General features: G+C 47.0%; 1 protein-coding gene across 1 annotated transcript in view; it reads right to left on the bottom strand.

The window, feature by feature from the left end:
* The window catches only part of TDRD10 (tudor domain containing 10), a 404,866-nt gene that overhangs the window by 148,402 nt on the left and 244,066 nt on the right, over positions 1–12,398 (bottom strand). The gene's annotated exons all lie outside the window — the stretch shown is intronic.

The following is a 12,398-nucleotide window of genomic DNA, read 5'->3' as shown; positions in this document are numbered from 1 at the left end:
TGTGTACGAATTATACTTATCTGTGTAACTCATCATTTCCCAATATCACTTATTTGAATGCAACAATACCTTATAACTGAAGTAAAAGATTTGACGTTTCAAGATAATGTTTTTTGTGCAAATGGTGATGGATTATAAACAGGTGTTTAATGTAGGAAACTGTTCGATCAATGCCCACCCCGAGCACATTTGGAGGTCTGCCTACCTTACGCGCTCCTATTTCCATTGCTAGATCAACATTTTTGCTTAACATAACCCATAGGAAATAATATGGAAATACAACAATAACAGCAAATGATTTTGAATATTGGATTCTTTTATAATAATCTTTCTTGTTTACATAAAAAACTGATGTTCCACCTGCAGTAACAAATGTGTTCCCGGAAAATGAAAGAAATATTAGTCAAGAGTGGTTCAATTTTCGAAGTTAACCTACATCACAAAAGGGGAACTTTGCATCAAAGACAATGGAGACAAAGTCTTAGGATATACTGGATGTAATTGTTTTTTTAAGCTCATTAACAGATAATACGGATAAGTAATTGATGGTAGCATTTAAAATGATTATTTGTGGAGCTTAAGCTCATTCTTTGGTTGCCAGAGAATTATGGCCGTGTGATCAGCGCCAGTTATAATGATGTTTAACAGCCTAATATGTTTATGGGGCTGCCACCTCATTGGCTACATACTGATCACATGTTTATGGTATGAATGTAAAGAATTGAATCCACTGTGTATTAAGTAATGCCCGCCTGACCTTTTGTTTCCAAGAACACCCATGAACATTAATTTGAAAGAATGTATTTAAAGAACCTTGAAGTTTCCCAATGCTTTACTTCTTGATGTAGATTTTATTTGATCAATAACTTTCTTTGTGCTGGCGACTTTCTACTCCAAGCAAACCCTATTGTAAGGCATGAGCCCTAATAGATAAATCTAAGTGAGCATGGTCCTTCCATGAAGGTTTGGTTACCTGGGATGGGACAGAGGTAAGGTCCTACTTTGAACGGCTGGGATAGTGGGATTAGCACTTCCGTTGTTTTAATTTATTATTAGTTCACAGTACTGCGGATTTGCAAAGGAGCCTGACGGTTGCGCAGGGGGTAGCTGGACCCCAGTTTATTTCCACCTTATTTGTTGGCCACTGGTTCTGCCCTGGACTGGGACAGGCCCCCTACCACATGCGAGAGTATGTAAGACCACCTAGAGCGCGTCTCCGCAGTTCTGCTGATCAGGGTACAGTCGCCTGTAATTGACTGTGTTTGCTCATCATCTTTCATTTCCTTGTACGCACACGTGGTGCAAATTGGGAGGGGACTAGCTCCCGCGAAGTGGGCACGTCATACTGAAGTTACTTCAGCATTTCATTACTTTTATGTTTTTAAAGTTTCTCCTTGTTGTTTTGATTTGTTATAACTTCACAGTACTGTGCGATCGCAGGAGAGCCTGCTGGGCGTGCAGGGGGCAGCTGGACCCCAGTTATTTGCACCTTATTTGTTGGCCACTGGTTCGGACCTGGGACATACTCCCCTACCACATGAGAGAATTTAAGACAAGCTAGTGCGTGTACGCACAGCGTGCGCGCCGGTGGCACACCGAAGGTGGCCAAAGGCAAGTCTGTCTGCACCCGTCCGTGCTCAGCCCACCTGCTCATTGCCTCCCAGAAGACAAGGATTAGTTACTTACCTGTAATCCTAGTTCTCTTCCAGGGGTATCCTCATCAAAGTCATAAGCATTAGAACATTCCCGCCCATGCGTGGGACCCCGGAAACACTATATTATATGTTATATATATATATATATATATATATATATATATATATTACCTACTGGCGCTCGCCAGTAGGTAGTTATAGTTAGGACCCTGTTTCCATAGGAAATCCGCAACATTCTATTTTGAATAACTTTGGCGCCGGTCGACGAATCCTCGCGAATTTCTCAAAATAGGTGGGGCGCTACGCTCCGCTCCTACCCTGAAAGTCTCGGGGGGATTCGTCAAGCGGGGGCTGAGATAAAAGGGGGGTCCCAAAACGCGTTTTTCCCATGCATTTTTCCATAGGACCTTTAGACAGGGCTACAGCCCGAACGGCTGAACAGAATTACTAGAAATTTGGCAGAGAGGTAGTCCTCAGGTCAAGGAAGTGCCTTTTGTAGGTTTGGTGTAAATCTGTTCAGTAGATTCTGAGAAAATAGCCTTTAAATCAATATATATATCTGAGCCAGCTTACGGTACGCTTACTGTAAGCTTACCGTACGCGTACGGTGGCGTGCGCGAGCGCGATTCTGATTGGCTGTTACATCTAAGTAAACATTCGAATCGGTCGAAACCAGGAAGCGGCGGCCGCCATTTTCTCTCTCGCACTCTGAGGGGGGGGGCTGTAAACAAAGGCAAAAAACATATAAAGGGGCTGTTTAGACAGCGCCCATGCACATAGCCATGTTAGTTGAGTCCTCAAAGATCCCCCAAGGCCAAAAACAGTAAATTTTTATTTTTTGAAAATTTCGCCGATTACGCTTCTCGTACGCGTACGGTGCGCTTACGCTAAAAATTTTAATAAAAAAAAAAACACTCTCTGTGCATGGCATATTATTGTCATCACTTACAAATTAAATTTAACAGATTACCTATCACAAGGAAGCGCATAATATGTCCTCCATGTGCGCACGGTGCGTAACGTGGGCACGCGGTGCGCGTAGCGCACTGCGTGCCCACCTTGCGTGTACGGCACTAACTGCGTAAAGTGGGCGCGCGGTGCGCGAAGCGCACCGCGTGCTCACTGTGCGCGCACGGTGCGCGAAGCGCACCGTGCGCACACGGAACGAACTGCGTTAAGTGGGCGTGCACGCCACGAATGGCGTAAAGTAACTTAGCATTTAAAAAAACGTACAAATTCACTGAAAAAACCATAGGTTTCACACACGTTATAGTTAGGAATTAGCATTTAAAAAACCTTGCAAATTCACTGAAAAAACCATAGGTTTCAGACATGTTATAGTTAGCGGAAATTTTACTGATAAAAAACCAATGAAATTCCCCCGTTATAGTTAGTGCAGGCAACTATAACTCACGCGACCGCAATCTTCTGCTGATGACATATGTGTCTTTATGAAAAAAAAATATTTGTAATATATGTATAGCTAAAAATTTATGGAAGAAGACATGGGCAAATAAGTATCTAAATACAGTATTAGCATCAGCAGAGGATTGCGGTCGCGTGAGTTATAGTTGCCTGCACTAACTATAACGGGGGAATTTCATTGGTTTTTTATCAGTAAAATTTCCGCTAACTATAACATGTCTGAAACCTATGGATTTTTCAGTGAATATATATATATATATACACACACACACACACACATACACACACACACACACACACAGCTTGCTCCATTTTGCCGGGGGCCTCCAACTCTGCAGGGCGGGCTCTCACAAAGGAATGGAGAATCCTGTTACTTCAAACACCAAAAAACAAACGGAGCCCACAGCTTCGCCTCCTTTCATGCTGACACTTTATTGGTCTCATGCGCGTGGCAGCGCGAATAACTTGTATAAACCCTACGCGTTTCGGCGCCATGCGCCTTGTTCACAGGTGAGTATGTTTACTGTCCAAGTGGTCATGTGGTCACAGTTCAAAACCACTATTCCCAGAATGCATCAATATTCAAATTATGCAGCTTGGCTCGACATCGTATTTTCAATTGCATTAATAGCATTCAATTCTTGTCAGAGTCACTTTTTGCTGTAATACTACACGATGTATCAGGGAAAACAATTAAAATGCATAGTGCACTTTGCTGCCACGCAGTGAATACTTGCTTGAAATGAAGGTTTGAAGTCTGCCAACCAGAGGACAGTGCCTCCCTTAAACCCTTTCTCTTTGCCTCTACCAAATAGTCTTGGAAATCCGCTGACTGGTAAGGTTGCGAGCGAGTCATGCCCCCTCAATAAGATACACACAGCTTGCTCCATTTTGCCGGGGGCCCCCAACTCTGCAGGGCGGGCTCTCACAAAGGAATGGAGGATCCTGTTACTTCAAACACCAAACAAACAGAGCCCACAGCTTCGCCTCCTTTCATGCTGACCCTATTTGACGTCCAAATCCGAACTCGTTGTTTTTCGATTGTGTATACAACGTGATTTGGACGTCAAATAGGGTGGCTGAAAATTCGGGCCTTACGTACTTTGGCGGATTTATTAAAGAATATCGAAATATTTTGAAATTGGAGAATAAGTTTTGCAGTTACACATGACGTTAAAAAGGTTTGCAGTTCTTCATAAAGAGAGCCCTGAGGAAGTCGTATGGGTTAATCCCTTTGAAACGAGGAAACGCGTTGATTCCTCTGCACTAGTCCACGAATTGTGGGGTATGTACTATGTTAGTTGCATTTTACTATCACTATTCTATACATTTGTTATTTATATTACTTCCAGCCCTGAGGAAGTCGTATGGGTTAATCCCTTTGAAACGACGAAACGCGTTGGGAGTGGAAGAACCATGTGAATAAAACAAAGAAGATCTGAAGTCTTTACTGTATATGATCTCTTTTCTTACTGTCAATATTAGCATACATTTGTAGCGTGTGCATCAATAATATCTCACTGTCGTGGCCAGTCTGGAGCTATCAGAATCATCGTCATGCTGGATCTGAGTAGCTTGGACACCACTTTCAGGATCAGGGGCAGAGGAGGAAAGGCGTAGGCAAATGTCCCTGACCAGTCCATCAAAAGCGCATTCCTCCTTGTCCCTGGACGGTGGAATCCGGACGCGAAGGCGTGGCATTTTGTGTTTTCGTCATCCGCGAATAGATCTATTTCCGGACGACCCCACCGATGGAAAAGGTCCGTCACCACCTCGTCGTGTAGCACCCAGTCTGGTTGATCTTCGAAGTGCCTGCTGAGTGCGTCTGCCTTGACATTTATCTCTCCTGGAAAGTGTACTGCCACCACAGAGAGGTTCCGGGCGAGAAGCCAGTGCCAGATCGCCTGTGACTCCAGGGAAAGAGGACGCGACCAAGTTCCACCCGGTTTGTTTAGGTAAAACATGGTCGTCATGTTGTCGGTCTGGACCAGGACCGAATCAGACTCGATTGCCGGTAGGAAAGCTTTCAGAGCAAGGTGGACTGCTCGTAGCTCCAGCATATTGATGTGGTAGGTCTGTTCCTTCGCCGACCACCGTCCTTGTATCTGAAGGCACCCCATGTGTGCCCCCCAGCCTTGCAGAGACGCGTGTGTCACCACCGATTGCACTGGAAGTGGCTGGTGAAAAGGGACTCCCACCATCAGATTCCTCTGCTGCGTCCGCCATGTGAGGGAGGTTCTCGCCGCCTGGGAGAGACATATCTGATCTTCCGAGCGACCTGTTGACTGATCCCACTGGTCCTCCAGAGTCTGCTGCAAAGGCCGCATCCTCAGCCTGGCGTTGGGAATGAGAAAGATGCAGGACGCCTTGGATTCTAGTAGAGATGCCACCTGCCGGACTGTCGGATTCTGCACCTGGAGCAGAAGCCTGCACTTCTGTCTCATCGAAGACAGTCTCTCCTCCGGAAGATACGCTCTTCCCACGCTTGTGTCCAGAACGGAGACGAGGTAGTGGATGGTCTGGGTGGGCTGCTGCACTGACTTCTCCATGTTGACATGAAGGTCGAGATCGTGCAACTGTTGTAGACAGATCCGGAAGTCGTGCCTCACCTTCAGCGGGGATAGACCTTTCAGCAGCAAGCCGTCTAAGTATGGATAGACGAAGAGACCTTTTCTGTGAAGAAAAGCAGCCACCACTGCCATGCATTTGGTGAAGACTCACGGGGCCGACTTGAGTCCAAAGGGCAGGACCTTGTATTGATAATGCTTGTGGCCGACCACAAACCGTAGGTACTTGCGATGACGTTTTGCAATGGAAATGTGGAAGTACGCATCTTGGAGGTCCACCGAACACATCCAATCCCCCACTTGCAGATGTGGACATATTTGATGAAGGGCCAACATGCGAAACTTCTCCTTCACAATGACTTTGTTTAGAAGTCGAAGGTCCAGGATCGGTCGAAACTTGTGCTCCTGATCTTTTTTGGGGACAAGAAAGTATCTGGAGTAAACTCCTTTTTCCCTTTGCGAGGGCGGAACCTCTTCTATAGCCTGCTTTTGAAGAAGAGCCCTCACCTCCCTTCGAAGCAGTTGTAACTGGAGAGGACGAGATTTTTTTGGAGGTATGTCCTTTGGAAGCGCCCGGAAACGTAGCGCGTATCCATTTTGCAGTATATTCAGCACCCAGCAATCTTTTGTGATGCTGTCCCACTCTGCCAGATGTTGTGAAGCACTTCCTCCCACTGGAGTGGGCAACGGTGGCAGAGGAAGCCACTGCTCACGGCTTCCCTCCCGCTCTCGCCGTGGTAGAGGACTGCTGCTGGTGACCCCCTCTACCTTGAATGGACTTTCGTCCCCGAAACTGGGACTTCACCTGGCTCTTGTTCTGGGACCACTGAGGGGTTTGAACCCTCAGTTGAGGCCCCTTGCGCTGGTTGGATTTGTAGCGGCGTCTAAATTCCTTCTTTTTCTCCAACCCCACCGCCTTGAGGGTGTCCAACTCGGTTTTCATTCTATTCATCTCTTCATCTGCGTGTGTGCCGAAGAGAGATGAGCCAGAGAATGGGAGGTTCAAGATCCTCTGCTGCGCATCTGGTTTTAGACCTGTCAATCTTAACCAGGACGATCACCTGGCACATATTCCATGCGCGTAAGAGTGCGCTGATAACACCGCACCGTCTGCCGCTGTGCTAATCACTTGATTCGCCACCAAAGATCCCTCAGTGACTATCTCGTCGAAATCCTTTTGGTCTTCCTTTGGGAGCTTGGTTTTGAACCGCTCCAAAGAGTCCCAGAGAGCTCTGTCATAACGACCAAGCAACGGAGCCGCGCTGGAGACCTTAAGGGATGCAGCCGCAGAAGTGCAGGCTTTGCGACCCCACGAGTCCTGAGACCTGCTCTCTTTATCCGGTGGAACAGAAGAGGTGGCCGTTATAGCATGCGTCTTCTTTGCTGCCGCCACGATGACTGAGTCTGCAGGGGGATCCGTCTTAACGAAGACCAGATCCGCGGTAGCCGGCTTATATTTCTTTCGGATGCGCACCGGCACCGCTTTGATGGTTGCTGGAGTTAAAAAAGCGTCCATGACCGGGTCAAGGATCCCAGGAACCAATGGCCGAGAGGCAGCCTTCTGATGAAGAGTTTCGAAAATCACTGTCGTCGTGACTTGCGGGACAGACATCTCAATGTTGAGCTTCTGAGCACCCCTCTGCAGAACCTCATGGTATGTATTAATGTCATCTATGGGAGAGACCCTGGAAACCGGGCTGTCCGATAGTGTGGGGGAATAATCCCTTTTGGAGGACCGGGTAGAGGAAGTCGAGGAAGTAGATGGTGTTCTTCTACTTCGCCGATGAGCACGGCGCCTCCTTTCGCTTGATCTGACTGCGCGTTCCTCTCGCCTGGGGGAACGCGATCTATAGTGCCGTCTCTCAGGGGACCTCTCGTGTCTGGGAGGACTCACTCTGTCTACTTCGTCCACCAATCTCTGAAGAGGAGATGTATGAACCAGACCGGCATACTCCTGCATTCGCCGTGTCGCCCCGGAGTCCTGCAAGTGACATAAGGGCAGCTGCCATCTTGGGGACAACTGAATAGCCGAAGGGGCCTCCTTTTGTCTTGAAGGAGATTTGCGTACATGGCTAGCAGCTTCCGGAGTGGCTGACCTTGAGGAAGAAGTCCTCCTGGAAGAGTGAGAGGACGAATGGCGCGAGGCTGACTCCGTCACCAGGACCACCGATCCATCCCTAGACCTCACCGAGGCCTGTCTCAACGTCGAGCGTGCTCTCGACGTCGAACCTGCACGCATTCCAGACGTCGATCTTGGCTCCTGACTTCTCGCTAGTTGGACCTCCCGTCTGCTCGACGTCGAACGCCGTCTCGATGGCGACCGGTGCCGATGAGAAGCAGGTGAAGAATGCTGTCTCGACATCGAACGGCGATGAGAAGCCGACAACGGAGGGACTCTCTCTACGCCGAGCGTCGTCTGGACGACGGCGGAGATGTGTCCAATCTCGACGTCGAAGGTCTGCGAGACGACGGCAGAGGGGTATTTTTCGCCCTCGACGCAGAACGCCGTCGAGACGACAACGGAGACCTCATCCTCGACACCGATCGTCGCCGAGTTGACGACGGAGGAGTCTTCACTCTCGATGTCGATCGCTGATGGGACTGCGATGACAGAAGTGAGCCTGCCCTCTACGCCGAACGTCGAGCCGACGACGGCGGGGGAAGACTTCGCTCCTCGACGCCGATCGTCGCCGAGTTGACGCCGGCGGAGGATCTCTACTCCTCGACGCCGATCGTCGCCGGGTTGACGACGGCGGAGGGTCTCTGCTCCTCGACGCCGATCGTCGCCGGGTTGACGACGGCGGAGGGGTCTTGTCTCTCAACGTCGATTGTCGCCGGGTTGACGCCGGCGGAGGATCTCGGATCTTCGAAGTCGACGACGTACCTTTTCTCGACGGCGAGCTCGCTGTTGAAGGTCCTTTCTTGGATAAATGACCCACCGGAAGATCTTGTCTCAGCGCCGAACCCGACGCTGAAGCAGAAGGACGCAAGGACTTGCTTCTAGAAGGCGTTCTAGACCTCTTGGAGCCCTTCCTTACCGGAGATCTTCCTCTAGATGATTTATCTGCCAGGCCATACAGGCGAATTCTTTCCCTGTCCTTTAAGGTTCTTCTGGACAGGATCTGGCAGTGAAGGCAGGTCTTAGGATCATGATCCTCCGGTAGACAAAGAATACAGACCTCATGAGAATTTGTTTTGGCCTTCTTTTTACCACAAGAAGGGCAAGAGTCAAAAAGAGATGGCATTTTAAGTTGTTAAAAAATGCCCAAACCTGTCAGAAAAGACAGCTTCTTACTTCAAAAAATGAAAAACGTCGAAGTAAGGAATAGAAATTGTGAAAAGTGAAAAGATTTTCTGACAAAAAGCAGAAAAGAGTGGAGCTGTGTTGCCAGGATCCTTAATGAAGGAGCCGGAAAGAACAACTGACCTGACTGTCACCCCTGAGGCATGATGGGAAGCTGGGTGTCAGGAGTGCCTTAAAGGCACGGTGTCAGTTTATTGCTATACAGGTTAGCTTTTCAGTCTTTTTAGACTGGGTATTTGCAATGCAGCCTGGGAGCTTCCTATGCTTTCAGTGATTTATGAGAATTTCTACTGTTTGCTGAGCATTAAAACAGTTTCTAAACAAATGTTTGTTGTTGTTTCTCCTGTTTCTAATGCATGTTTCTCATGTATGGTGGAAATTCCTTACAGCATGATTCAGCTCTGGTGTTTATTAGGCTTCAATTGCTTATTTATATATACGTGTGTATATATATATATGGATATATATATGTGGGGCACATATAATATAGTGTTTCCGGGGTCCCGTGCATGGGCGGGAATATTCTAATGCTTATGACTTTGATGAGGATCCCCTGGAAGAGAACAAAGGGATACAGTACACTAAGAGAGAGCTAATGACACCAAATACGGTAGGCAGGACAATCTGTGCTTGTCCAATGATTGATTTTTATATCAAATCTCCACCCCGGTCGTGCTCCTCTTGCCAGACCACCTTTACCAAACTGATCTTTGAGGGGCCACCCAATTCGCCCTCCTGAAAGGCCACCTTCTCAAACAAAGATGAGAGGGAGAGAATCAAGCCTCATTGTTGTGCCCTGTTCAATGCAAGATTCATGGTAAAGCATTGTCTAGAATGTGCTGAGTACATAGAAACCTACCCCCCCCTTTGGGTTTTGAAATGTACACCTTGGACAGACCAGGCAGGACTAATCTCCTCTAACTTGACCATGCTGGGAGATTTTGACTTCAAACTTGGAAGTGGGCTCTGACGCAGTCAGCACGATTTATAGACGTCATGAATGGTTTTGGCCTGCCTCAACTTGTGTTAGGACCCACGCATGTCGCAAGCTATACGCTGGACGGCATTTCTTTCACACCACCCTTTTCTTTCATTTAAGGACATTTTGCCTATGACCTGGTCCAACCAATCTGCAGTTTTAACATCGCCATCTCGGATGGTACTGCCATGCTAACGACTAAAAATAACCCAAGGAAAATGTGTGGCTGGAAATAAAATTACCAGCAGTGACTTCAGGAGCTTCTTACTGCCTCTCAACCGGCCTACACTGAAGAGGTAGACAGGAATGCGAATAATTAACTCAACTGGTTGGACACAGCAGTAAACTCAAGTCGCCCCAGAATTAACCATCAAGGTAGGACGTTGTCGCCCTTCTGCACCCTGGTACTTGGAAACACCAGAAAACACAAAAATTAACCTGTAAAAAACATGAACACAGGGAGATCAGCATGTGACAGTAAGGAGTAGGACAAGTATAAATCTTGTCAACACATACAAACCCCTTCTAGTTAAGGAAAAAAACAAAGTACTACACCCAAAAAATCGAGAGCGCCAAAAATGCCTCTAAAGAGCTATTTAAGAAAGTTATGACTCTTACATCACAGCGCACACCTGAAATTGCTTGCACAGAGCAATTGTGTGACAACATTGCTGTGCATTTTGAGAGTAAAGTTAAAGATATCTTTAATGAGGTTTATCGACCTCAGATACCACTGAAGGGGTCTGCCATTCAAGTCAGTCGAGAATCTACTGGATTGGCCGGTTTTCTAGATTCTCCGACCTGGACGTTATGCAGGTAGACGAGCTCATTGCTAAGGCAAAATCAGGATCCCCTCAGGATCCTTGTCCAGTGGCAGTTTTAAAACTGGCACTGGACATCATCGTTGATAACCGTACTACAGTGTTTAACACTGGATTTGGATCAGGCAGTTTCCCCAAGATTTGGAAAGTTACCTCTAGGCTACCCATCTTAAAGAAACCTAACCTCAATCCCAAGGACCCAAACAACTTCCGCACTATTTCTCGTCTTCTGCTGCCCGTAAAACCTTTACAGAAAGCAATGAATCATCAACTCTCTGCTTTCATCACGAGGATAGCTTGCTGGATGACACGCAACACGGATTTAGAGGAAGTCATGGCACAGAATCAGAGATGATTACATCTGTGGAAGAAATCAGAGTGGCGCTATAAGGAGTTGAGGCCACACTGATCCTGTTGGATCTCTTGGTAGCCTTCAATACCGTCCAACACAATATCTTGGTGGAGAGGCTAGCAGCTTCAGGTGTCCAGGGGTCAGCACTTAATCTCTTGAGATCCTTCCTAGCAGATAGGAAGCAATTTGTAGCCTTAGATCCTTTCAAGTCTGAACCCTTAAATCTTCAATGTGGAGTGCCACAGGGCTCATTGATTAGTCCTACCCTTTTCAATGTATATGTAGCAGCCCTGGCGCCGGTCATCGAATCCTTTGGTTTTGCTCGGAATTAGTGTGCTGCCAAGTTGGTAGCCGGAGGAGTTGGGATGCCTAACTTGGCCGGTCGATAAAGCCAAAAATTTGGGAGTGATTATAGATAATAAGCTCTCCTTTGCCAGTCAAGTGAACGACAACTTCATCAACCTTCTTCAGTCTTACCCAGATTAAAAGGATCCTAGATTTTATTCCCCCCAACTCTAAAGAACAGTAATAATGGCCTTGATTTTGGCCATTTTAGATTATTGCAACAATCTATACATGAATCTACAGCAACACCTGAAGAAGCTACAGGTGCCGCAAAATGCTGCTGCAAGACTTCTGTCTCACACACCAAAATTTAGTTCAGTGAGAAATGTCATTCAAAAACTCCACTGGAAGCCAATGAGGAAAAGGGTACATTTTAAATCGCTCTGCATTGCGCACAAGGCACTTCATAACATAGGTCTATCTTACTTTACTCAGAAGTTCAAATGGTATGTACATAATAGGACACTCTGATCAGCTAGTGGCAAATCTTTGGTGGTATCCAGGTATAAAAAAACGGCATGGGAAGGTAGATTCTTCTTCACAGGCACTATTACGGCCTGGAATTACCTACCTCTGACAACCTGTGCCACCAAAAATCTGCTGGCCTTCAGAAAGGCTTTAAAAATCTGGCTTTTCTGTAATTAAGCATCACAGTTTTAACCAGGCACCGAGGTCCAGATCAGGGAGCTAGTGCCAGGACATCCCAGGGTAACAGTGCGCTCTAGAAGTTTAATTAACATAAAGGAAAAATTAGTGTATGATGCACGCATGTGTGCACAGGCAGGGAACGCTCCATAGCAGCAGCCAGAGAGACAGTTTCTGGTCATTCCACTAGGTATCATGGTATCCACATGGTTGAAAATTGCAAAGAGCAAAGGTGTAAGCTTATCTATCAGGCTCAGTCTTCGAACATTAAAAAATAAAAATAATTTTGACAGCAACTCTAAAAA

Source organism: Triturus cristatus, chromosome 12, assembly GCF_964204655.1.
Source record: "Triturus cristatus chromosome 12, aTriCri1.1, whole genome shotgun sequence".
NCBI classification, from domain to species: domain Eukaryota; kingdom Metazoa; phylum Chordata; class Amphibia; order Caudata; family Salamandridae; genus Triturus; species Triturus cristatus.
The sequence above is the reverse complement of the archived record's forward strand: the minus strand, read 5'-3'. Positions and strand labels throughout refer to the sequence as shown.